General features: G+C 43.6%; 1 protein-coding gene across 1 annotated transcript in view; it reads right to left on the bottom strand.

Moving 5' to 3' along the window:
- The window catches only part of LOC149313276 (GDNF family receptor alpha-4-like), a 165,152-nt gene that overhangs the window by 110,355 nt on the left and 28,847 nt on the right, over nt 1-25,950 (bottom strand). The gene's annotated exons all lie outside the window — the stretch shown is intronic.

Consider the following 25,950-nt stretch of genomic DNA (forward strand, 5'->3'; position numbering starts at 1 on the left):
TTAACAAAAAATAATATTTTAATTTTAATTTTAAAATATTCTTTTTTTAAAAAAATTATATATATATATATATATATATATATATATATAAAAATAACATTATTACTCTGATAAGTGGTATAGGAATGTAAATGCTATTGTTATTGGGAACTGAAGGAAAATTTCATGAGGGGAGGCAATGCCCATATTTTATCCCCCCTCCCCCGCAGTATGACACCCCTGGCAGTGAAATGAGGAGTACAAGTAAGGAACGTGGGCTCTTTTTGATGAAGAGACTAAAAAAATGACATCCTCCTTATGTTGGATTGCAGCTCCCAGCTTCCTCAGCACTGGCTTTGCATCCAGACGCACCTTTCCTAGCCAGATTGGGGCAGTGGCAACCACAAGCCATGGCCCAATCCGGCCTTTCCAGGGTGCAAAAAGGAACTGCAAAAAGTAGCTCCTTTTTCTACTCTCAAAAGAGTGCCATAGCCACAGCAGCGTTGCTATATGGTACTCCTTCAGCACTGCATCATATGGACGAAGTGTCGGAGAAGCAACATGATGCCGCATGCCGTGTGGAGTGGCGTGCAGCATCATGGTGCCCTGGGTGTGGAGTCAGGGCTTGTGTCATCTGGACACAATGCCCCGACTCTACCCCCAGGTCGGCCTTTAAGGCACTCTTCAGACCGGCCTAAAATGCTGGCTTGGAGGCGTAATTGGGGCATTGGGTCCAGATGATACATGCCCCGACTCCATCTGCAGGGCACCATGACGCTGCATGCCACTCCGATCGGGATAGTAAAGGGGCTGTCTGTACAGCCCCTAAGGCTACTGGATCCTGCAGTCACCAACACCTGCATTTTTAAAATTCCCAAGTGAAGCTTCAAGTGACTGCAATGACAGCAAGGAAAGCAACCCGGGGTGGGGGGGGGGTCAAATTCTTATTTGGAGGGGAAGTGCCCCTTCTCATAACTAGGCCCTTTCTTGTGCCCTTCCGTGCAGCTTTACTGAGCTCCAAGGGGAAACGGCATGAAAGTGCCTGGAAAATGGGTTGAAGGGAGGGGGAGATTTGTGGGGGGGGGGGGGGGTCTGTGTATAAGAAATATGTAAAGGAAAAAAAGAAGAAGAGTTTTCAAGGAAAGAAGGGCCTGGGAGAGCCAATTAGGAGCTCTTTTGCTATTCAGAGGCTCCTTCCGCCTGTGGAATTGTCAATTGCTTTTCTCCCTTCCACTTGTTGTCACTGCCCTGTAAAGTTTAATTTCCTCATCTGCTTGCCACGTCTTCCTTTCTTCTAATGACAAAACCTCCAGCTCCTAGCGCTGAGCGCTCTAGACTTATCTCTCTGGACCATTCCAGTTTGCCTGCACCGATGCTCCATCTCTCTCGTCTGCCTTTAATAAGGATCCCATTTCTTTTCCAAGGCGGGTGGATGGAGGTCTGATTTTTTTAAAGAATCCGATCTTTTGCTGCCAGAGATATTGGGGGTTCCCCTCCCCTCTATTCTCCTTTTCTTCCTCCTTCTCCTCTTCTTCACACCGCTCTGCCTGGGGGCTTTTGATTTCTTGTCCCTCCTGCATTTTCCATTGAACGTCAAGACTGAATGGCTAATAAAATCAAAGTCGCCAGCTGAGCTCACAGATGCTCATCCATGCGCACCCTAAGGGGGAAATGCGCACAATTTCCATTTTCAGTAAATTATTATGTAGGAGAATCTTTTATCCCAGTGGGAGAAAAAAAGGAGCGTGGGGGGCAGGTGAAGAGAAGAGTGAGAAACTTTCCTGAGGTTGTGTTTAAAAGAGGACATTCAAACAGACTTGGATACGGGAAAATAGTAGCCAAACTCTGTGAGATCTGTAATGGCATCTCATAGGATCCGACTGCTACAAGCAAGACGCAGCAATACAGTCAACTCTCCATATCCATGGATTTTTTTATCCACTGATTCAAGTATCCATGGTTTGAGGATACTTTTTGAACAATATTCATGTCAGAAAGCAAACCTTGATTTTGCCATTTTATATAAGGGGCACCATTTTACAATGTAATTGTATTGAATGGGACTTGAGCCTCCAAGGGTTTTGATACCCAACTTCTGGAATCAAACTTCAGTGGAAACCAAGGGCCTATTGGGAGGGGGCAAAATGAGGGCTTTGACTCCACAAATAAGAATTGCCCACCCCTGACATTTTCCTCCAAATTTCTTGCGTCGCAGAGAGGGAGACTTTGAACATTGTTCACACCTAGAACTCTAACCTCTATTGTCTTACTTTTCTCTTGGCCACTTTGACTGCCCCTTTTCTTTGGATTGTTGTCATTCATAGAATCATAGCAGTTTATCACATGAAAGAGATTGGGACTTTATCCCATGAATATCCTAGAAAACTACACGAAATGATTTCACATGATGTCACGCGAACCCCGCCATTGAAATGGTGACAAAGAAGCATTAATGCACATCTCTTTACCTTAGGGATTTCAGTGACAATGAATTTCTGATATCGCTTTATTTGTGCAATTATGTGTGATAATCATTCGCGAAGTTACTCGCCATTTTCACGTTATTTGCGGGTTGCTGTAAATGCGCTTTAATCGCACTTTAATGCCAAAATTAGCCCCAGTGTGATAAAGCCCACAGAGTTGGAAGAGACCCCAAGACCAACCCGCTTCTGGCATAATCCAAGCACTCTTGACAGATGGCCATCCAGCCTCTGTTTAAAAACCTCCAAAGAAGGAGAGTCATCCTCACTCTGAGGCATCGTCTTCCACCATGAAACAGCCCTTACTGTCAGGAAGTTCCTCCTAATGTTTAGGTAGAATCCCATGTTTGTAGTTTGCATCCATTGCTCTGCATCCTATTCTCTGGAGCAGCAGAAAACAAGCTTGCTCCCTCCTCAATATGACATCCCTTCAAGTATTTAAACAGGGCTATCATATCACCTCTTAACCTTCTCTTTTCCAGGCTAAACATCCCCAGCTCCCTAAGGCGTTCCTCATAGGGCATGGTTTCCAGACCCTTCACCATTTTGGTTGCTTTCCTCTGAACGCGCTCCAGCTTCTAAATATCCTTTTTGAATTGTATCTATTACTCTATTATCTCTATTAACAGAGTACTTTGAGAGACTTAAAGAAGGGCATATAGAAGAAAAATAGAGATTGCTAGATAGAAGTAAATAGAGGAAGATAGAGAAAGAACGAGTAAGGTTAAATAGATAGGGAAGTAGTAAGTTTAAAGAAGAGAAGGAGAGATCTGAAGGATAACTTGACCAAAAAGGAAAAAAATACTTACCGTATATACTCGACTATAAGTCGACCTCATGTATAAGTCGAGAGTAAGTTTTGGGGGCAAAATTATGGATTTTGATATGACTCGTGGATAAGTCGAGGGTAAGACTTGTGGGCATATAGCAAAGGAGCTAAAGGATGAAGCAAAGCAAAACAATGCCAAAGAACTTACAAAATTCCAGCAGACATAACTCTTTGTGCTCAGTCTTAAGGCTGGAAGGATGAGAGAGTAGAGGGAGTCAGTGCTTCCAGGACAGATTATACTCTTGCTTTTCACCAGGGGATGGTTTCTTCTTTTAAAGAAGAGTTAAGGTACAGTACTTACATTGACCCATGGATAAGTCAACTCAGGTTTTTTTGGGTCAATTTTTTGACCTAAATTTCTAGACTAATACATGAGTATATACAGTATCATAAACAAATTAGGTTTAAAAAATTGAATGTTTGTTAGTGGTTTTATGTTAGTGCTGTATGTTGGTTGTGTGATAGATAATGTGTTTTCTTTTGTTTTTTTTCTTTTGTGTGTAAGATGTACTGCGAAAATATTCAATAAAAATTAACGGGGGGAAATCCTTTTTGAATTGTGGTGCCCAAAACTGGACACAGTATTCCAGGTGAGGACTGACCAATAGATCCAGCTTGTCAATATCCCTTTGTTTGCTTTCAAGTCATTTCCAATTTATTGTGACCCTATGGCAAACCTAGGAGCCCTGGTGGCGCAGTGAATAAATGCTGGTCCTGCAGCCACAGGGTTGTAAGTTCGATCCCAGGCAGGGCTCCAGGGTCTACTCAGCCTTCCATCCTTTTGTAGGTTGGTAAAATGTATACCCAGCTTGTTGGGGGGCAATTGGCTAACACATTGTAAACCACTTAGGGAGTGCTAGTTCACTGATAAGCTGTATAAAAATATACTTGCTATTGCTATTGCTATCACAGGAAAGATTTGTTACAAGGGGGTTTGCCTTTGCCCTCCTCTGAGGCTGAGAAAGTGTGACTTGCCCAAGGTCACCCAGTGGGTTTTCATGCCCAAGCAGGGATTCAAAACCTAGCTTCCAGAAATTACAACAATGCTAGAAATTTGGAGACTGAAGGAAACTTTATCTCCGCCTCCTCTTCCCATTGCTATCCCCTGGAAGGATATGATGCCATGGCCACTATTCTGTTGGTGGCATGCATCTGTGTAAGCTCTCTTATACAGACAATTGAACTGTTTTGGCTCTACCTCTGTGTAAGCAACCTTACATATGCGAATGTACTTTTGTGCAATGGACATAGGCAGGCTGCATCTGCACTGCAGAAATCGTGCCATGGCTCAATGCTATGAAATTCTGGGATTTGTGGTTTGGTGAGATATTTAGCCTTCTCTGTCAGAGAGGTCTGGTCCTGCAAGAAACAACAAATCCCAGGATTCCATTGCACTGAGCCATGGTAGTTAAAGCTGTGTTTAACCGCATTATTTCTGCAGTGCAGAATAGACCTGGGATGTGGACATGTGGAGTAAATGTTGGTATTTTAAAAAGCCTTTAATGCCTGAGATTTTATTTCTTTTGCAAAAGCAGAGGTCTCTTTAGGAGCCTGGGGCAGGATGTATTGCTGAGTTTGGTTGATTTGTGCATCTCTTTCCTTTAAAACACAGGAGAGGGAAAAATCGGCCAACTCTTGATCAAAGCGCCTGAAAGCCTTTTGACCTCATTGCCTACAAAGACTCTTTCTTAGGAAGTTTTCCCTACTCAGCTCCTTTGCATGTCTTACAGACACAGTAACATCTCCTCAAAACTGGGGTCAGTCTGTTAGTCGTATTTAATGAGAGAAATTCCTAACCGTTAACATAGGTGGAGAAAGACTAAAAATATTTTTATCCTGAGAAGGTCCTGTGTGCGTCATATCTTCCAACGTTTCACAGGTGAAAACCAGGACTCCTCTGGCCAACCAATGTCAGAACGTGCTCAAGGTGGCAAAAGGTATTATTGGAACCAGATTTTTGTGAGTTTTTTGGGCTATGTGGCCCTGTTCTAGAAGAGTTTATTCCTGACATTTTGCCAGCATCTGTGGCTGGCATCTTCAGAGAATCCAGCCACAGATGCTGGCAAAACATCAGGAATAAACGCTTCTAGAACATGGCCACATAGCCCAGAAAACCTACAAAAATCAATGGATGCCGGCCATGAAAGCCTTCGACTTCACAATACAACCAGATGGTTTTTTTAAAAATTCAATTTTTAAAAGCCACTTATGCAAGCAGCGCTCACAACATCTTTGTGCCGTAAGGTTCATAAGTTAATTGCACATTGGTGCGCAGAAAAACTCTCCGTTTTGTTTACCTTGAATCTGCTTCTGATACGTTTCATTAGTTGATACCGAGGTCTCACACTTTTGACAGAATGAATAATTTGATCTTTATGCATTCCTTCAGCTCGCTTCGTAATTGTATAAACTCCCTTCTCCCAGCATTCCCAGCTAAAAAGCCCCCAACTGGTTAAGCAGTTTTTTATAAAGACTGTTTGGGTGAGGTAAGTAGAGATTAATTTATAAAAATGAGAGGCTCCGGCTCTCTGAAATCCAGTCCTCCTAATCCCAAATGTATTTGGGATGATTGAGGATACATAGCAGTGATGCAAAAACATATTCCATGTCCTCAGTGTCCAAGCACTGAGAAGTTCTACAGATACAAGAGACTGCCAAAAAGGCCAATAAATAGATCTAAGAGCAAATCAAATCTGAACTCTCCCTAGAAGCCAAGATGACTAAAGTGAAGTTATTGTACTATGGCCCAACATGAGACAAAATGATGATGGATTGGAAAGGGTGATAATGTTGGGTACAGTGGAAGGCAGCAGGGGGAAAAAAGGAACAATATATTACAAATGCATTGCTTCCATCAAGGAAGCCATGCTTCTGAGCTTGCAAGACCTGTGCTGAAACTTTCATATGATCCCCATGAGTCAAAGCCACCTTGACAACAATGGAAAAAAAAATCAGCCCTGGGCACATATTTACATGAACAAGACTAAAAACTCAAAGATATAGTCATGTTAGTCTGTAAGAATCAGTATGTAGAGAGATCTTGTAGCACCTTTGAGACTAACTGAAAGAAAGAAATTGGCAGCATGAGCTTTCAAAGACTTCAGTCTACTTCTTCAGATGCATTTGGTCACAGGCTAAAAGACTCAAAACTGGAAAGCATGGACCCCTGGGATTTGTAGTTTGTTGTGGCACTTGAGTGCTCTGACAGCGAAGGCGAAGTGTCTCACCAAACTACAAATCCCAGGACTCCATAGAACTGATCCATTGCAGTTACAGTGGTGTCAAACTGCATTGATTCTGCTGTGCAAATGCTGCCTCAACAGCTGAGAAGGAATAATCCCCTCATTTTATCTTTATCTGGGAACAGCTCCTTTAGCTAAGATTTCTGTCTTAATTTCCAAACAAGAACATAGTCTGCCTCGGTGTGTGTTGAATAATAAGCTGTGAGCAAGTGTGGCTGATACTTAATCCATATTACTTAATAACATAATTGGGGGCCATCCCTAGCTTTCAGGGTACTGCCTGGGTTGACCCTGACATGCAGTCTAGTTGGTTCTCAGGTGTGTATGAATGTTACTGCATTTCACTTTTCGACACCAGAGGTGGGAGTGATGTGGCTCTCCAGATATTGTGGTTGCCAGCATTCCTCATTATTGGCTATGCTTATTAGGGCTGATGGGACTTGTTCAACAACCTATGTAGGGCCACACAGTGGTCACCCATGCTCTACACCTAATGATGTGGTTGAATTGCCTCTCTGATTGCACATGATTTTGGAGATGAGGTGAGAGGTGGTTTCAGTATTCAAAATGTGTGGTTGGAGCACTAGAGGCTGTACAGACTGGCCATTAAGGCCAGCCTACAGGTGAAGTTAGGATGTGGTGTCCATATGAGGCATACTCTGGCTCCGCCAGCCCAACGCCATGCGCCATACCACACAGCACATGGTGTCACAGTGCTCCTCTGGAGCTGCATCTAGACGATGCAGCACCAATGGGGCACCGAAAAGCCACAGCACTGGCAGCTATGGCACCCTTTCCATCGTGGTGCAGACAGGAGCAGCTTTTTGTGGCTCCTCTTTGTGCTGCAGAAAGGTGAGATTGGGGCTGCAGCATGTGGTTGTCGTAACCCCGATCTGGTGCTAAATGGGGCAGTCTGTACAGCCCCGTAGTTCTCAGCCTTTGGTGCTCCAGATATTTGGGACTCCAGCTCCCAGAATTCTTGGCCACAAGTTCCATATTGGCTAGAACTTGATTTAAAATGCTGCTGACAAAGTCAGCCCTTCCTATCCATTAATTCTTTATCCATGGATTCAAGCATCCACGGCTTCAAAATATTTTTTTAAAAATATATTAATTTCTAAAGGCAAACCTTGATTTTGCCATTTTATATCAGGGACACCATTTTACTATGCTATTGTATACAATAAGACTTGAGCATCCACAGATTTTGGCAACCACGCAGGGCAGGTGCATGGGTCTTGGAACCAAACCAAAGGGCCATTGTGTTTTAATTCCATTTTAATGCTGCTTTTAACAATCATGACAGCAAGAAGAATGAGAATTGGCTGCAAATGGTTGAACAAAGTTGAAAATTTTAATAAGAGAAGAATGCCTTGACTGTAAATGCCTTTCAATAGTGGAAAAGACTACCTCAAAAGGTGGTGGAGTCTCTTTCTTTGGTGGTATTTAAACAGAGGTTGAATACGAATCACCAGGAGTGCTTTAACAGTATATTCATGCATGGCAGCAGGTTGGATTAGATGATCTTTGCATTTTCTTCCAGTTCCATGATTCTATAATTCTATCTTTTTGCTTTTTGAGGGGCTTTTTAGCATCTGTGCACTAAGTTACACATTACATGCCTTGATTCAATTCTGCAACATTGCCCTTCGATACAATAGCCACATAACACAACTAATACATGACACTGCACACAGAGGCACATGGGTCCTTGGTACCCAGTGGGATTTGGTTCCTGGACCCTCTTTGGATACCAAAATCCATGGATGCTCAATTCACATTAAATAAGATGGCACAATAAAATGGTGTCCCTTATATGCAATGGCAAAATCAAGGTTTGCTTTTTGGAATTATATTTTTGGAATATTTTTTAAGCCACAGATGGTTGAATACAGAATCCATAGATACAGAGGGATGACTGTATATGGTACATAACCTTGATCTTGGATCTTGACTAGAGATCTATAACAATAGCATGTACTCCTTTTCATAAACAGATAGAAAGCTGGAAATAATTTGGAGAGGACTCTTCTCGCTAAAGTAGGTTAGTTTTTACACAGGGAAGAGCATTTTCTCTGCAGAAGATCATGTTTTCTGTACAGGAGAATCCTTTCTTGCATCGAAAAATGACATTTTCTGCCCACACAAAAATGTATTTTTCATGCAGGATAAGTCCTGCACTGCAAAGTTTCTCATCCAAAGTTCTCATCTGTATATCCCGACACTCACATTGTTGCCTGTCATTTGAATATTTCCCAGTATATATTTGTTTCCATCCTTATGCCCCACTGCTGTAATCTGTCACCTAAAGTGGCTGTCTGACCCTGGCTAATTGTAAAATAATTGAATAATTGAATAATGCCCACCTTAATTCCAAACTAACTGATGGACAGCTCCCTGCCCTCCTTCCCTGTTTCTCTAAGCAATCTAAGGAATCATTTCCCTTCTTTCTTTATGTATTTTCTTCCTTCCCACTAAAAAAAGTAGAAAACAGTTAAATTCCTACCACTAATTTTTCAGCAGCATTCTTGTGTCAACAGCAGGAATTGTTGGGGCCTTCTGATGTTATGCATGAATGATATAGTTAATGAAAAGACCCGGAAAAGCGGCCGTATTTCTTATTAATGCTTCCCCTTCTCTTCCTCCCCACTCCTTCCCCACCAACGCTCCCCACATCCCCATCTTAAATTAATTTCATGGTGGTGGAAAGTGCCAAGCTCATAACTCAGAAGAATGAACAATTCTCTTAATCTACTGAGGAGGGATAGCTTTGGGGGGCCACCGTTTGGGGCAAGATTAATGCCGCTCTAAGAGAAAAAGGCTGAGAAGTAATTATTTGAAGGCCAGCCGCTTTAATAGAGCTGTCCCCACGGATGGGAAAGGGAGGCCATCGATTCCGAACGAGAGTCCTTCCAAGGTCACTGACCTGCACCTTTGGCTCAAGTGGTCCAGGAGCAATATTGCTTTTAATAGATTCCCACACCTGTGCTGTGTGCCAAAGAGAAAATGTGATTGCAGAAGGCCTGGGTTAAGCTGGTTTGGATTTGAACTCGGGACCTGAAGGTGAAAAAGGTGAGAGCTCCTGTGACACTTTTAAGGCTAGGTAAACATTCAGGGGTGGCTGTGTTGGCCGTTTAGCAAATTCCAACAAAAATCCACCAAACAGTGATACCTTTATTGGCCAACCGAAATGCACAATACAGTTTGCCCTCCGTTTTCGCAGGGGATCTGTTCCGCCCCCCCCCCCCCCCAAATGGAGGCTTGCACATATTCCAGCCTCATAGGCTTGAATGGGGCGTGCTGCTGGGCATGCACACTGTTAGAAATAGCGCAGGTCACCCCTCCGTGGATATTCGGATCTGGGAGTTAGTTGCAAGTTTTCGAAGCTCCACTGGCTTCTTCATTAGGCAAGACGTTACAAACCAAACAGGAGAAAAACTGGAGATGTTAGTAAGATACCTGCATTATGTTGTTCTTAGTTAAGATGGTATAAGGAGGGCATCTCTTGCAAACCTGCCCATGTTTAGGCTTTTCCATGCCTTCTTTTCATTGTGACTAACCTGAGTGGCTCCCATGTTGGTGGAATGGTGAATCTGTTCTAGGGTTTAGTACAAAATTCACAGAAAGGGATAGGGTTCAGCAACAAGATCCCTTTGCATACTGATATTCCAGATTAACATGGCTATGGAGTTTATCACATGGAGGAAATTCCGTGCAAAAATGGGATTTAACAGATAGAAAAAAACTGATTTTCACACGTCGTTGTTAAACTTGCGGTAACCTGAACGTAAAGAAAAGCCGCTCCTTTTTACTTTTGGGATTTCCTGAAAGTAAAAAGGGGCAGCTTTTGTCTACTTTCCCTCCACTTTCAGTTCAGGTTAATATTACTTTAGCAACAAAGTTGTGTGAAAATCAACCTGTTTTGTGTTGTTGTTTTTTCCAATTTAAACCCCTGGTTTTGCCCCGTGTGATAAACTCTATGTCTCTGAAGCTTTCAGGAGCTTGTTAGTACCATCGTCATTGAACAGACCTGTAATGGTAACTGGGTGGAAGTTTGCTGTGTGGAAAACATACTCTTTTGCAAAGAAAATAATCTTTTCTATGCAGAAAAATAACCATCCTTTGGGGTGGGAAGAGAAGTTTATTGTTGTGGCTGTTGCAAAGAATAAGTCCCGAACAGCTTCTAGTCCTTGAAAACTGTGCAGTTTTCAAAGACTTTCTTGCAGGGGGAGAGAAATAGCAAAGTGATTCATTGTTGTCTGCTGAGAATGAAATTTATGATGGCAGCAAGGTGGGCAGTGTCACCAAGGTGATGGAGGACCAAGCGATGTGAACCAAACAGCTTGCCTTCAGATGGAGTGGAAGAAGGCATCTCACTGCCTTTGTTGTCAAAAGATTCAATGCCCACGGCACAGGGAAAGGACACTGTTGTTGTTATTATCATTATTGCTGTTATTGTTATTATCTAACATGCACCAAACAGTGATACCTTTACTGGACCAACTGAAATGTACATTATACATGTTGCACGTTTTTGAAGCTCCACTGGCTTCTTCGTCAGGGCAAAGGTGTTAAAAATGATGCAGGAGAAAGAAAAATAAATTGGTAATGTTAGTCACAGCCCTAAGTTTGGTCAAAGTGTTGTAGCTGTAGTCCTGAGTTCAGATGGTATGGAAGGGTATTCATGCAGGGTGACCCCCTTTCTCCTTCTGGCCATGTGGATACTGGGAGATTCAGTCCAGGAAATAAACTTTAAATTCCATTTGCAAGACAAAAAGCTACTGCCTTTGAGATCCAGTTTGTCTGAAATCCTTTGAAGGCCACAAAACCCTTTGTTAGGAAGAGAAATTTGCAATTCACTAACCCAAAACCCCCACAAAAAACTATGGATGCTGGCCATGAAAACCTTCAACTTCACATTGGAAATCTCTATGGGGAGAAACTGTTTCAAGACATCAGGAGACTGGAAAAACTCTGGACCAGCATTCTCTGAAGATGCCAGCCACAGATGCTGACAAAACAGTGATCAGTGCACTGAGTGATGCATTATGGCCTTGCTGTGCAACGAAATGGAGCTCCTTTTGGGCCCCCGCATCGTTGGTGTGGCAACCAAATGGCTGCACCAACAATGCAGAGGAGAAAGGGGCTGCGGCGGCCACCCATTTCTCCTCTTTAGTGCCGGGGTGCTGTTGGCGCCTAAGGTGCAAGGGCACCCCTTTCCCAGGCATTTTGCCAGTTGCTTTGGCCTAGAAAAACGCCGGATTGTACCAGGCCAGAGTTAAGTTGCAGAATTCAAAGATATAGCTGTGTTAGTCTGTAGAATCAGCATGTAGAGAAATCTTGCATTGCCTTTGAGACTAACTGAAAGAAAGAAGATGGCGGCATGAGCTCCACATATGTTTCCACATACAGAGTTTAGTGGCATTTCTGCAACAGAGCAACAGATTTGTAAAGTTGAAAAACAAAGGCAAGGACTGCACTGCAGGAATAATGCTCTCCACCCACCTTTTGGCAAACAGGCTAGACTATCGTATATACTCAACAATAAGTCAACCTCATGCATCAATCGAGGGCAAGTTTTGGGGCCAAAATTATGGATTTTGCTATGACCCGTGGATAAGTCGAGGGTAAAACTTAGGGGCATATAGGAAAGCAAAGCAAAACAATGTCAAAGAACTTACCCTATTCCAGCAGACATAACTCTTTGTGCTTACTCTTAAGGCTGGATGGATGAGAGAGTAGAAGGGGTTGGTGCTTCCAGGACACATTATATTCTTGCTTTTCACCAGGGGATGGCTCCTTCTTTTAAATAAGACTACATTGACCCATGGATAAGTTGACTCAGTGTTTTGGGTTCAGTTTGTTTACCTTAATTTCTAGACTTATACATGAGTATATGCAGTAATCCCAAGCCTTCCCCTGTGGATCTCAAAATTTGAACTGGCTTATATAGGGAGATACAGTCTTTCAGATGCTATAGACCCAAGCCACGTTGGGCTTTAAAAGTCAAAACCCAAACTTTGAACTGTGTCCGGAAATGAACCAACAGTCAGTTAATACTTTTATCCTGTTTAAATGACTTCATTGTTTTTATCTGGAATTGTTTTCAATAATTTTGGTTGCTTCAGTTGCATGCCCTCCTGAGAGTTCGTGACAGAGGGTCGGATGGGAATAGTTAAATAAATAAGTAATAAGAAATAAGAGCCAGTGTGGTGTAGTGGTCTGAGTGTTGGACTAGATCTTTAGACACCAGCGTTCGAATCTCTGCTTGGTCATCATGGAAACCCATTGGATGGCCTTGGGCATGTCACACTCTCTCAGCCTCCAAAGAAGGCCAAGCCAACCTCGCTCTGCACCAATCCTGCCAAGAACCCCCCCCCCCCCCCCCCATAGGTTCTCCTTAGGGTCGCTATAAGCCAGAAATGACATGGAGGCACACAACAAGAAAAAGAAACAAATAATGGTGGTCGGATGGGTTTTTAGCAGGCCTCCCTCTCAATTTCCACGCAATTCCCGAAAGACAGTTGCTTTGTTTCTGACATCTAATTGCCAGATTGATCTCAAGTGGCAAAATAAAGTGCTCCCTCCGTTTAAGCAAATTTCCCTGCCTTTATGTACAAAAGAGGCGCAGAATCCAAGGCGAGGGCAGGGAGAGGAGCGAGCGAGAGACAACTCTGAGCGGATATTGCTGGCCAGCAACCATCTCAAATAAAAACTGACTCAGTTAATTGAGATGTGTCTTTGAGTGCTGCTGTTATTGGAAGGTAGCCAGCGGGGGTTAGGAGAAAAAAAAGGCGAACCTAATTTTCTCTGCAAACCTGCTGATTCCACCACTTCCCAGTTTGCTTCCCCACACTTCAATGAAACAAGCCGAGCTTGTACTTAACATTAGAGTCAGATTGTTTTGGAGAAGAGAGGAGATGCAGAGACTTTTGTTGATGGACGATGACTAACTGAACTGGATCTGGAGCAAGGGCTGGAAAGGGAATAGATCTGAAAGAAGCATTGGGTTGCAAAGTGCGTCTTTGACTCTTGCTGCAGCCGAAATGCCTCTAGGAAGAGAACAGCTAGGACATAGCATCTTAGACCTGGAAGGGACCACAAGGGGCCATGCAGCAACAGATCATTAACTGATGTTGTGCAAAGGGATCTTGACAATCCTAAAGTGAGCCTATCATGGAGTTTTCTTGTCTGAATTGATTCAGAAGGGGTTTGCCCTTGCCTCCTTCTGAAGCTGAGAGAGTGTGACATGCCCAAGGTTATCAGTGGGTTTCTATGTCGGAACAGGGATTTGAACCCTGTTCTCCCAGTATCCTAGTTCAACAGTCAATCCACTATATCACAATGGCTCTACATAGTGAACTAAAGTCATCCTAAAAAATGCCTATCCAACCTCTGCTTATCTGTTCCACTGGCAAACATCTCTTACAGTAAAGACCTTCTTCCGAATGTTCCTGTGGAATCTCTTTTCTGGTTATTTAAATCCACTGGTCTGTTGGAGTCCTATTGGAGTTTATCACACAGGGGAAATCCTGTGCAAAAACGGGGGTGTAACTTAATTTTCACATGACGTCCATGTCAAACTAATTTTAACCCGAATGGAAAGTGGAGGGAAAGTAGACAAAACTGCTCCTTTTTTATTTTTGGAAAATCCCAAAATTCAAAAGGAGTGGCTTTTGTTTATTTTCCATTTGGGCTAACACAAATTTAACAATGACATGTGTGAAAATCAACCCACTTTTAGTCCCCCCCCCACCTATTAAATCCTAGTTTTGCATGGGATTTCCCCTGTGTGATAAACTCCATTCTCTGGAGCAGCAGAAAACAAGCTTTCTCCATCTCCGTTTATTTAGTTGTTGCTATATTCCCTCCCAGCCCACAAGGGCTCTTGAGGGGATGAACAAATAAAAACAGTTAAAGCAATACAAAGATAAAACATTTTCGAAAGACATTACCCGACCGTCTAAACACGTTTAAAAGCACTCGAAATACAATCCTAAAATATAATTTAAAAACAGAGCAATTTCAGACATTAAAAGTCATGTGGAACTGCACCATTTTGGCTGTTCCCTGGAAGCTCAAAAGAGATGGAGCCAGCCTAATGTCCTTAGGCAGGGAGTTCCACAGTTGGGAGAAGGCCCTATTATATGTACATACTAACCAAACTTCATGGGATGTTGGGACATGCCACAAAGGCACTGGGATGAGGATCTCACATTTCAGGAGGCGACCTTTCAGATACCTTTTATTATTCATTTAAGGGATTTATAGCGTACCATTCTCCTTCAGATATTTGAAGGTAGTTATCAAGTGACTTCTTCTCCAAGCGAAACATCCCCAGCTCCCCATATCCTCATCCCCATGTTCCATTCCTCTGAAATCTTGGTTTCTAGACCTCTGATCATCTTGTGGTGCATCTACAGTGTAGAAATAATGCGGTTTTGACATCAGTTTAACTGCTGTGGCTCCATCCTACAGAACCTTGGGATTTGTAGTTTCGTAAGGCACCAGACTTCTGTGGCAGAGAAGGCCAAAACCCTTGTAAAACTGGAAATCCCAGGATTCCCTAAAATGGAGCTACAACACTGACAGTAGTGTCAAACTGCATTATTTCTATAGTATAGATGAACCTTTGGTCACTCTTCTCTGGAAGCTTTCTAGCTTGTCAATATTTTTCTTGAACTGTGGTGCCTAGAACTCAAGACTCCAGGTGAGATCTGTCCAATATGCAATATTCCCTTTTATTCATCTCCATCTTGGTTTTCCACACATCTCACTTGCATGGGTCTCATGTCATCATCCATGATGAATCTACTCCAGGCTTTAATGCAGTTTTCTCTAAAGTGCTGAACTCTTCTGCCTCCAATAGATTCTCTACAAAATCCTCATAATGAAATCTGCTAGCAAACATTCAGGCTGAAATTAACCTCTTTCAGTTTTGTTCTACTCGCAGATGTTCATTTTCTCTGGCCCTTTACATCTGGCCATGTATCCAAATCCTGCTTATATATCTGATTATTATCTTTTAAAATTTGGAAGCCTTGCAACTTTGGGAACATCCTCCCATGAGCAGCAGCAGATGGGCACAAATCGGATGCATACCCAGTGCCAGGTACAGCATCTTCTTATTTTTTCTAACTTTCCTGCATGCCGTCTAGCTGGTTTTAATGTTCCCTCTGTCTCTGATCTTATCGCTCTGCATTCCTTCCGCTGGGTGAACATGTATTTGTGTGTGCGAGAGAGTGACAGTTGGCGGATGACTAAGCCACAGGAGGGCTTCACACTGCAACATTTGGTTCCCTGTTCCCCTAGTTTCTTTGTGCCAAAACATCATTACAAGGACAGTCCATACCTAGAAACCATTTTGTTATTTATTAATAAATATCCTGGCTTTCTCATGGGATATGTCTAAGTATTCTAAGAGCACCAGATCCCATCTGATCCTGGAAGCTCAGCAGGTCAGCCCTGGTTAGTATTTGGAGGAGAGATCACCAATAAATACCAGGTGCTGCAGGCTATATTTCCGAACAGTCATCCAAACAGTCCGCACCAGAACCAGGGAATGAGTCCTGCATCATCCAGGTGGATCCCCATAGAGGAAGGGGACGACTTCTATTTGGCCCATGAAGACATGGTTGCCATGGCTAGTAGGGAGTGTTCAGGCTTCATTTGATCTCAGACTTATTAATGTGTCTTTTTAGCAGTCCATGGCCCCATTCCCACTTATGGATAAATAGGTGTGCGATACGAATTGATTTATCAGTTCGACAGTGGAGTGTGGTTCCCACTACATTTGCCCCGATCGCACTTTTCCCCTCCAAAATAATCCACTTGTGGTTCCCATTCACAAATGAATCAATTCAAAATGATTCGGTTCCAGCTGGCTGAAGGAGAGGTTTGAATTGATTCCGATCCACATGTGGTTCACACTTGCGCAGATTCGATTTATTGAAAAAGAAGCAGAAACAATCAGTGTCAAAAAGATGTGGGTTAAATGGGTATAGCGCATGCGCCCCCTCGCAATTGCTTCAGCGATTCGGATTAAGTGGGAACCAGGATTGTTTGAACCGGTTCAAAAGGATTCATGATCCGATTGAAAAGGTAGTGGGAATGAGGCCCATGGAGCTCCCCTCCAGCACCACATTTCAAATGAGTTCCCTTCCTGTCATTTTTGCTTCACTGTCCGGTTTTCACAGGGATATATAGAAATTGGAAACAAGATGGCCTGGATGACTGTGGTGTTGGTGTTCCATGTTGTACCTTGGCTAGAGAAAAGGGAAAGGGCTCCTTCTCTGTTGAAGCAAAATGCCTCCCAAACCTTGGGAATGCAACAACACATCCCAGCTGGATGTTCAGCTAAAGTTTCATGGTTGCTCTCTGAGATTAGCAGCAGATTTCCTCCACTGAGATGATGCCTGAAACCTCAGCTGTAGGAGATGAGAAATCTGCATCTGATTGTTAGCCACCCAATAGACACACATTAGTCCCTGAAGACCCCGTGTTTAAGTAACACAGATACTTAGCTTGCATTGAGTGTCAAAAAAAGCAAAGAAAAAGAAGAGGCAGCTGGGGGAAATGAGAAATCGCTGAAAGACCTCTTGGAGAATTTCAAGGCAGATGTGAGAGAAAGTGTTTTGATTGTGCTGTGCTCTTGTCATTTGTGACTTGTAAAATGTCCATCATTGTGACAAGCCGTGGTGTGTGTGTGAGAGAATGGAAGGTATCTGTGCTCCTGGAATTGAGGGAGAGGGTTGTTTCCAGCAGCCACTGCGTGAACAAGGAAACAGGTGTCACTAGGGGGATGCGAGGAAAACGGTCCACACCAGTGACACCCAAAGGGGGTGACACCACTGCTCCTCCGACATCTGCCTTTTGGGAGAAATGGGCTGACAAAATTATTCTTTGTAAATTTTCTTTTTAAAAATCACACCTTTCTATAAGGTGTGGCCTGGGAGGAGGCCAATGCGAGTGGAGGCGACGTCATAAGTTTCCACACCAGGTAATGCCAACCCTAGTGATGCAAGGAAATGGCACTTTGGGTTGTGGGGACCTGGGGTGCATACAGATGCATTTGCATCAAGAGTTAATCCTCCCCCCCAAATGATAACTGACTTGGGGAGACCCCCATTTCTTTCATATGGCAGGAAGATTTCTACAATACATCTGCACCTGATTAAAAGTCTGGAGAAGAGGTACACATTCTCCTCACTGTATGTGGGCAAGGACAGCATTACAAGGAGAGAACAGAGGTTTTGAATACATGAGAGCCTACCAAGTTCAGCCCTCAGGATCTTGGTTTAAAGGACATTAAGGTAGTCCCATGCTCTCTGCAAGGCATTTTGGAGAGTTGTTATTTGCCATCAAATCAACATGGACTTATGGTGATCCTCTCAATGAGGGACCTCCTAAGAACTCTGGTGATCACCTGCGCTGTATAGGTCTTGCAAATTCAGGCAAGATTTGACTTCAACAACAACAGCCCATACCATCTGTATTGATGCACCTGTATCTGCAGACAATTGAAGTAGATAATGCCAGAGCTTGGGGAAGTTACACTCTGGACTACGGCATGTAATCCAAGATACTGCCACTATGTTTTTGGTTTGAATTCAAGGTGTTGATAAAACCCAAACAGTCTGCATCCTTGATTTTTCGATAGAGTGCCTCTCTTCATATATTCCTGCCCAAGAACTGAGATCTGATGGAGGTGGTCTTACTCTGTGTCCCACCAGTGGGAGAAATACACCATGAGAGGAGATTGGAGCAGCCTTCTCTTGGAAGCTCTTAGCTTTTTATAAAAGCCTTTGGTATCTAGTGCATATAGATACTGAACATAGTATTAAATTGTTTTAGCTTCAGCTCTTTAAAGTATGCAGTTGTTTAATAAGCTTTTATACCTTATACTTATAAAACTGGAGTAGTGTGGGGCAGGGGGAGATATAGCGGTAGGAGAGTGGAATTACATCGGAAAGGAAGGCGAGATCGATGTGTAATATCTATCTCTCCTTCCATCCACTCTCCTAACCAAAGAGATCTGAGGGTCAGTCCAACTGTACCACAAACCCTGTCTCTGCTCCTGTGCAATGCCAGGTCTGTAAGGAATAAGTCCCACATCATATACGATCTAATAGAAGATAAGAGCTGTGACCTGGCTTGCATTACTGAGACCTGGCTTGGGCCTGAGAGTGAAGTAGTGTGGGCACAGGCCCTCCCAGCCAGATACTCAGTTAAGGACCAGACCAGGTTAGGTGGGCGGGGGGGGGGGGGGGAAGTGTTGCCTTGATCCATAAGAACACCCTTTCCTTCACCAGGAACCATGTCTGACAAACTAGTTATATCGAGTGTATTTACCTGACCCTGAAGGCCAGGGACAGTCTAGGGATTCTGTTGGTCTACCGGCCACCCTGTGCGCTAACAGACTCCCTGGCCGAGCTGACACAGCTGGTCTCGGAGTTGGTGCTGGAGTCCCCTAGGCTTCTTGTCCTGGGGAACCTCAACATCCCCTTCGAGGCCAGCCATGGTCCAACTGGTGCGGCTCGGGAGTTCATGGATACCATGACTGCCATGGGCCTGTCCCAATTGGTCTTAGGGCCGACGCATTCAGCCGGTAATACGCTCGATGTTATCTTTTGTACGGACATGGAGACTCTGTGGGCAGAGGTAACTAATACCTCCGGCCTGTCATGGACAGACCATTTTCTGGTCGAGGCTAAACTCAAGGCATCTACCCTAAACCCTCCCGGGGGTGGCGGACCTATTAGGATGGTCCACCCTCGAAGGCTGATGGAACCCAAAAGGTTCCAAGAAGCCCTAGAGGGGTATATGGTTGGAACTGACGGCGATTCTGTTGAGGCCCTGACTAACACCTGGGATACAGATCTCTCCAGGGCTATACACTGTATCGCTCCCAAGCGTCCTTTCAGGCCTGCTTCCAAGAAACAACCCTGGTACACGGAAGATCTCAGGGAAAGGAAGCGGGTTCTGCAACGACTAGAGCGCAACTAGCGAAGACATCAGCGTTTAGCCAACAAGGCACTCCTAGACTCTCTTTTGAAGGCCTATGGAGTGGCAATAAGTGCAGCAAAGCATTCGTTCTATGCTGCACGTATTGCGTCCACGGAGTCGCGTCCGGCAGAGCTGTTCAGGGTAGTGAGGGAACTTACCCAATTGCCCCCCTCCTTGAACCCTATTTTGGAACCATCTAAAGCCTGCTGTGACGAGTTTAACAACTTACTCGCGGATAAAATCTCTAGGATAAGGGCTGATCTCGACGCCAGTATTTCTTCAGAATCCAGAGTAGAGGCTTCCAGAGCTTCTGTGGACTTTGTTATACTGGATCATTTTGAATCTGTGAGTACTGAGGAAGTGGACAAGATTCTTGGAAGTGTTAGGAAGACGACATGCTCTCTTGATCCCTGTCCTTCATGGCTGGCAGCTCAGGGGGGAATGGCTGTAACTACTATGTTACGCCGTATAATTAATTCATCCTTCAGGGAAGGGTGGTTTTCATCCAGTCTAAAATTGGCCACTGTAAAACCTTTGTTAAAAAAGCCCTCCCTAGACCCCCTGATTCGAAATAATTATCGGCCTGTCTCGCTGCTGCCTTTTTTAGGGAAGGTGATCGAGAGAGCGGTTGCCTTCCAGCTTCAAGCGATCTTGGATGAAACGGATTTTCTAGACCCATTTCAAACTGGCTTCCGAGCGGGCTATGGAGTTGAGACCGCCATGGTCGCCTTAGTCAATGATCTCCGTCTGGGCATGGACAGGGGGAGCGTGTCCCTGTTAGTGCTTTTGGACATCTCAGCGGCTTTCGATACCATCGACCATGGTATCATTCTGGAATGCCTGAGTTAGGTATTGGGGGCACTGCGCTTCAGTGGTTCCGTTCCTACCTCTCAGGCAGATTCCAGATGGTGCAGCTGGGGGACTGCTGTTCCGATAGGAGGGCACTTACATCTGGCGTCCCTCAGGGAGCAATTTTGTCCCCCATGCTATTTAACATTTACATGAAAACGCTGGGAGAGATCATCCGGAGACACGGGGCGCGGTGTTATCAGTATGCTGATGACACCAAAATATGTTTCTCTGTGTCTCCGACTGATGCAGTGACTAGGGACGGCATCTCTCCTCTAAATGCCTGTCTGGAGTTGGTAATGGGCTGGATGAGGGAAAACAGACTCAGTCTGAATCCAGAGAAAACGGAAGTACTCGTGATAGGTTCTCCAGGCCCGGGAAAGGAGATTTGTCCACCTGTCCTGAATGGTTTCATGCTCCCCCTGAAGGACTCAGTTCTCAGTCTGGGGGTGCTTCTGGACTCATCGCTCCACCTAACATCTCAGGTGGATGTGACAGTCAGGAGCACCTGTTACAAGCTTCGGCTGATATGCCAGCTGCGACCCTACCTGGGCCAGGAGGACCTTGAAACGGTGATGCATGCTCTGGTGACCTCTCGGTTGGATTTCTGTAATGCGCTCTACATGGGGCAACCCTTGTACCAAACCCGGAAGCTTCAACTAGTACAGAACATGGCAGCAAGGCTAGTCACTGGATGCTCCAGGACTAGCCACATAACACCTATTTTGCAAGATCTTCATTGGCTGCCCATTCGCTTCCAGGCGCAATACAAGGTGTTGGTTATTACCTATAAAGCCCTAAATGGCTTGGGCCCAGCGTACTTGAAGGACCGCATCTCCACATATAATCCGCTCTGCACTCTCAGGACGGTCGGGAAGCAATTATTAAGGGTTCCTAAAACGAGATATACTTCATCCTCGCGAAGGGCATTTTCTGTCTCAGCCCCGCAGATTTGGAACTCTCTTCCCGACGAGCTCCGCTTGACCTGTTTAGGAAGAGACTTAAGACCTATCTCAAGAGGCTTTCCCCCATGTGTCTTGACATCTGTTCCCCATCATATATGCTGCTTTCCTGCTAGTGCTGTCTTTTGGTCATGGTTTTTATTCTCTGTGGTTTTATTGTGTTTTTAATTTTGGAATGTTTTTATGATGTTTATATACTGTTGTTCAAATTGTATAATGTTTTATATCCTTGTTGTAACCCGCTTTGATCTCTTTTGGAAAAGCGGGCTATAAATAAACAGTATTATTATTATTATTATTATTATTATTATTATTATTATTATTAAAATACTTGTATACCTAAAATTTATTGTTCGACACTTTCTCTGGTTCAACTGGTTTTATTGCAGGCCCCTAGGGATCTTATGGCATGGATAGTTGTTGTTTGCCTTCAAATCACTTCAGACCTATGGCAAACCTAGCACTAGTGATAAGAAGAGAATCAGCTTATCTGAAATATGGCACTGGGGAAGGGTCCCAGGGATACCATGCATAGCCAAAAAGACAAACAGATGGAGCTAAAAGTAGAGCAAGCCTGAACTCTCCCTAGAAGCTAAGATGACTAAATGGAGGTTATTGTACATTGGGCCTATTATGAGATAAAATTGAAGGTTGAAGAGCCCCTCAACACAGGTGGATTGACTCCATCAAGGAAGCCACAGCTGCCCTGAGTTTGCAAGACCTAAGCAAGGATGCTGATGACTGGAGCTCTTGGAGACCTCTCATCCATAGGGTTGCATAAGTGAAACCCAACATGACAGCAAATAACACCAACAACCCTAGCCATGCGTAATATCATGAACACCATAAATTGACAATAAATGGGCCCGAGAGCAAATCAAGACTAACTTTCCCTAACAGTCAAAATGACTAAATTGAAGCTAATGTATTTTGGACCCATCATGAAAGGATGTCTTACTGTACAAATCATTTGGAAGGATAGCTTACTGAAGATGGAGCAAGTCTATTTTCTGCAGAGATTAGGACCCAGAATGGATTCAAACTGCAGGAAAAGAAATTCCACCTAAACATTAGTAAGAACTTCCCAAGGGAAAGAGCTGTTTGACAGTGGAAGATGCTGCCTTGGAGGGTGGTAGGATCTCCTTCTTTGGAGGTTTTTAAACAGAGAGTAGATAGCCATCTGAGTGTTTTGATTGTGTATTCCAACATGGCAGAATGGAGTTGGACTGGATGGTCCTTAAAGTCTCTTCCAAGTCTATGATTCTATGAGATAATAGTACCCATTAGAAAAAAATGATAATGCTGGGGGAAACGGTAGATGGTAGGAAAAGAGGAAGACAACATTCCAGGTGGATTGACTCCATCAAGGAAGCCATCACTACCTTGAATTTGCAAGTCCTGAGCTGGACTGTTGGTGACCAGTGCTCTTGGAGGTCTCATTCATTGGATTGCCATAGGTCGAAGCGGATGTGAAGGTAATTAACAACAGCATCAGCACATAGGAGTGCAAGTGGTGCACAAGTGAGCAGTGAACTACTACTAATTGGAATAGTCTTATTGGTACACAACTGAGGAACCTTTGCTGAAACCACTAACAAAAAAGCAATTAGTTTGGAGGTAGTCCAGGTAAATAGGCTGCATGTGTGTTTCCACTCGATGTTCAAGCCGTAGACCATTCCCCCCCCCCTTTGAAAGAAAGGTAAGCTGTTTTGCATTAAGTGTATGTAAATTAAAAGAAAAAAACACTACATCTTGGAAAGAAGAACTAAAGGGAGCCAGAGAAACAGAAAGGAGACGAGATTGATTATGTGCATATTTTAAGCTGCTTGTTTCTCTGAATAAAAGAATTACAAAAGAAGCAAAAAATGTAGCCTGGACAACATTCCCAGAATTTATTAAATGGAAATATTTCTCTCTCCTTTTCTTTTGTTATTAAATTATAGATTAAAATAGGAAGCCTGGATGAATATAGACAGATATATCTCTTTGTGCGAAGCTCATGCAGCATTCAACATAAAACAACTTGAAAGTAGCCAGCAGATGGACTGAAGACTTTCCGTTTATCTTATTTTAGAAAAAGAAAAACCAAATAAAGAATTGCAAATGGCTCATACATCAGGATGACATCCAGAGAGCAGGGCTGAGAACGCAGAAAAGGTGAGTTTACACAGTTGTGTCTTACAGGGAAATGTCACTACAAGGTGAATGTTTCTGTAAAGCTTACGTAATGACAAATGTAAAGGTACTTGGTGATACATCTGAAAAATCTAACCATACCTTGCCTTTTGCCTCTGTTTTATTATGCTAGTTTATGTTTTTAAGAATAGTGAGAGAGAAAAACTTTTCGCCATGATAGTGACAAGTACCCATATAAAACATTGGTGGAAACTGAATCTTATTTTAATCTTATTAAAATAAGAAGGTATAGAAAATGACAGTTGGAGTGTGGTGGGCGGGAGCATTAATGCACAAAGAGAATAAAGGGATGGTGGCTGAGAGGGTGAAAATAATTTCAGAAGAAGGAACTAGCAAAATGACATCGGAGTATTCCTTGCCTAAGAAAACCCTGTGGAATTCATGTGGTCGCCATAAGTTGAGAAGTGGTTTGAAGGCACATAGAAACACAAGCACACGCTGGGAAGAAAGGGGGCTAATACTCACATATACCCTGAAGGTACCAGATCCTGTCTGATCATGGAAGATAAGCAAGATCAGCCCTGGTTAGTACTAGGATGGGAGACCACTGATGAATACTTGGTTCTGTAGGCAATATTTCAAAGGAAGGAACTGGCAAAACCACCTCTGAGGATTCCTAGCCTAAGAAAACTCTGAAATTCATTGGGTCAGTATAAGTCAACAAGCAATTTGAAAGCACACATATACCCTGAAGGCAACAGATCTTTTCTGATCTAGGAAGCTAAGCAAGATCAGCTCAGGTTGGTACTCGAATGAGAGACCACCAATTAATATCAGGTGCTGTGAGCTCTACGTCAGAGGAAGGAACTGGCAAAACCATCTCCTTGCCTAAGAAAACCCTGCGACATTCATGGGGTTGCAATAAAGTTGACAGGGGACTTGAAGTCACATATACACATACTCAGACCTTGTCATGTATTGACTGCACCCAAAAAAGGCAAATGATACAATTGGTGGGGCTAACAGAGTAGGATTTGGGAGCAAATGTCTGGGTCCCCCATTTAGCAGAATAAACAAATTGGGACCCAAACATAGCAGGGCTATCTTATCATAGGGGTAAATGGAATAATCCATCATAGCATCAAATGAGCACCCTTCTTCCAAAGGTCATTGAAAGCAGAGAATGAGGCAGAGAACAGGGTTATGTAGAGGAAATCTCCACATGGGGAGTTGTGCAGCAAGTATGCTACATAATGTTTGGGCCAAATAACAACTTTCACAAATGGACAAAGACACCAAATATGCAACTGAATGCAAACCAAGGTCATGTGCATTGTTAGCATAACCACGTGCAATGGCATTATATGCGCAACTCCATTTCTGAAGCCTTGAACTGAATGTGGATCTTCTGCATCAGTCAAAAATGTCCAACAATAGGGGAATTTGCACCTGTGTAACATCACAACAGGATTCCCACTCTAAATTACTTCATCTTAAATGCTATGAGATACTCCTCTCTAGTAATTATTAGTCCTAAAAAAGGTGCCCAGTATCCCACTGGTGTTTTACGCATGTGTAAGTTTGCCTTCTGTGTGTGTTTGTCTAACACAAAATGGATGCATTGACTTCAAGGCTGTGGGAGCAGAGCTGTGCATGTGATACCATTGTGCATGGATGAACATTACATACTGAACATGGATACACTCTGCCTTTGGATGCACATGGATGAATAAAGCATTACACATGCAGATATCATACTCTCTGTCCCAATTTGTCAGGGACAGTCCCAATTAATCCTCTGTCATCCAACATTTCCAGCTGCTTTTTAAAATATCCCAGTTTCCCTCTGCTTTCCCGACTTTCCTCCTTTGTCCTCAGCTTACTTCAGTTTGTGCAAACTGAGTTCAAAAAGCAAAAGAAGTTTGTGTGCAATTTAACTCAGCAAGAGGGGAGTGAGGAAGGGGTGGCATTGTGTCCTTCTCAGGAGGTTCAGGCAAAAGCAAACTGCTGCAGTCTGTCCTTGCTTGTGTGCCCTCCCTCATTAATACCTTTTCCCAACCTGACTACACTATTCTGGTTTTCATCTAAGAAATGTTGGAGGGCATGAATCCCAGGTAGTGGAGGAAATATTTCAGATGAAGGATCTGGCAAAACCACTCCTGAGTATTCCTTACCTAAGAAAACCTTCTGAAATTTAGGGGGTTGGCATAGAGAGCCAGTGTGGCATAATGATTTGAGTGTTGGACTACAACTCTGGAGACCAGGGTTCGATTCCTGCTCAGCCATGAAACCTAGTGGGTGACCTTGGGCAAGTCACATCCTCTCAGCCTCAGGGGAAGGCAATGGCAAACCTCCTCTGAACAAATCCTGTCAAGAAAACCCCAGGATAAGTTTGCCTTAAGGTTGTCATAAGTCGGAAATGACTTGAAGGCACACAACCCACACACAAGTCAACAGGCAACGTGAAG

Source organism: Sceloporus occidentalis, unplaced genomic scaffold (assembly GCF_023333645.1).
Source record: "Sceloporus occidentalis isolate IW3139 unplaced genomic scaffold, rSceOcc1.0.p SCAF_5, whole genome shotgun sequence".
Lineage (NCBI taxonomy): Eukaryota > Metazoa > Chordata > Lepidosauria > Squamata > Phrynosomatidae > Sceloporus > Sceloporus occidentalis.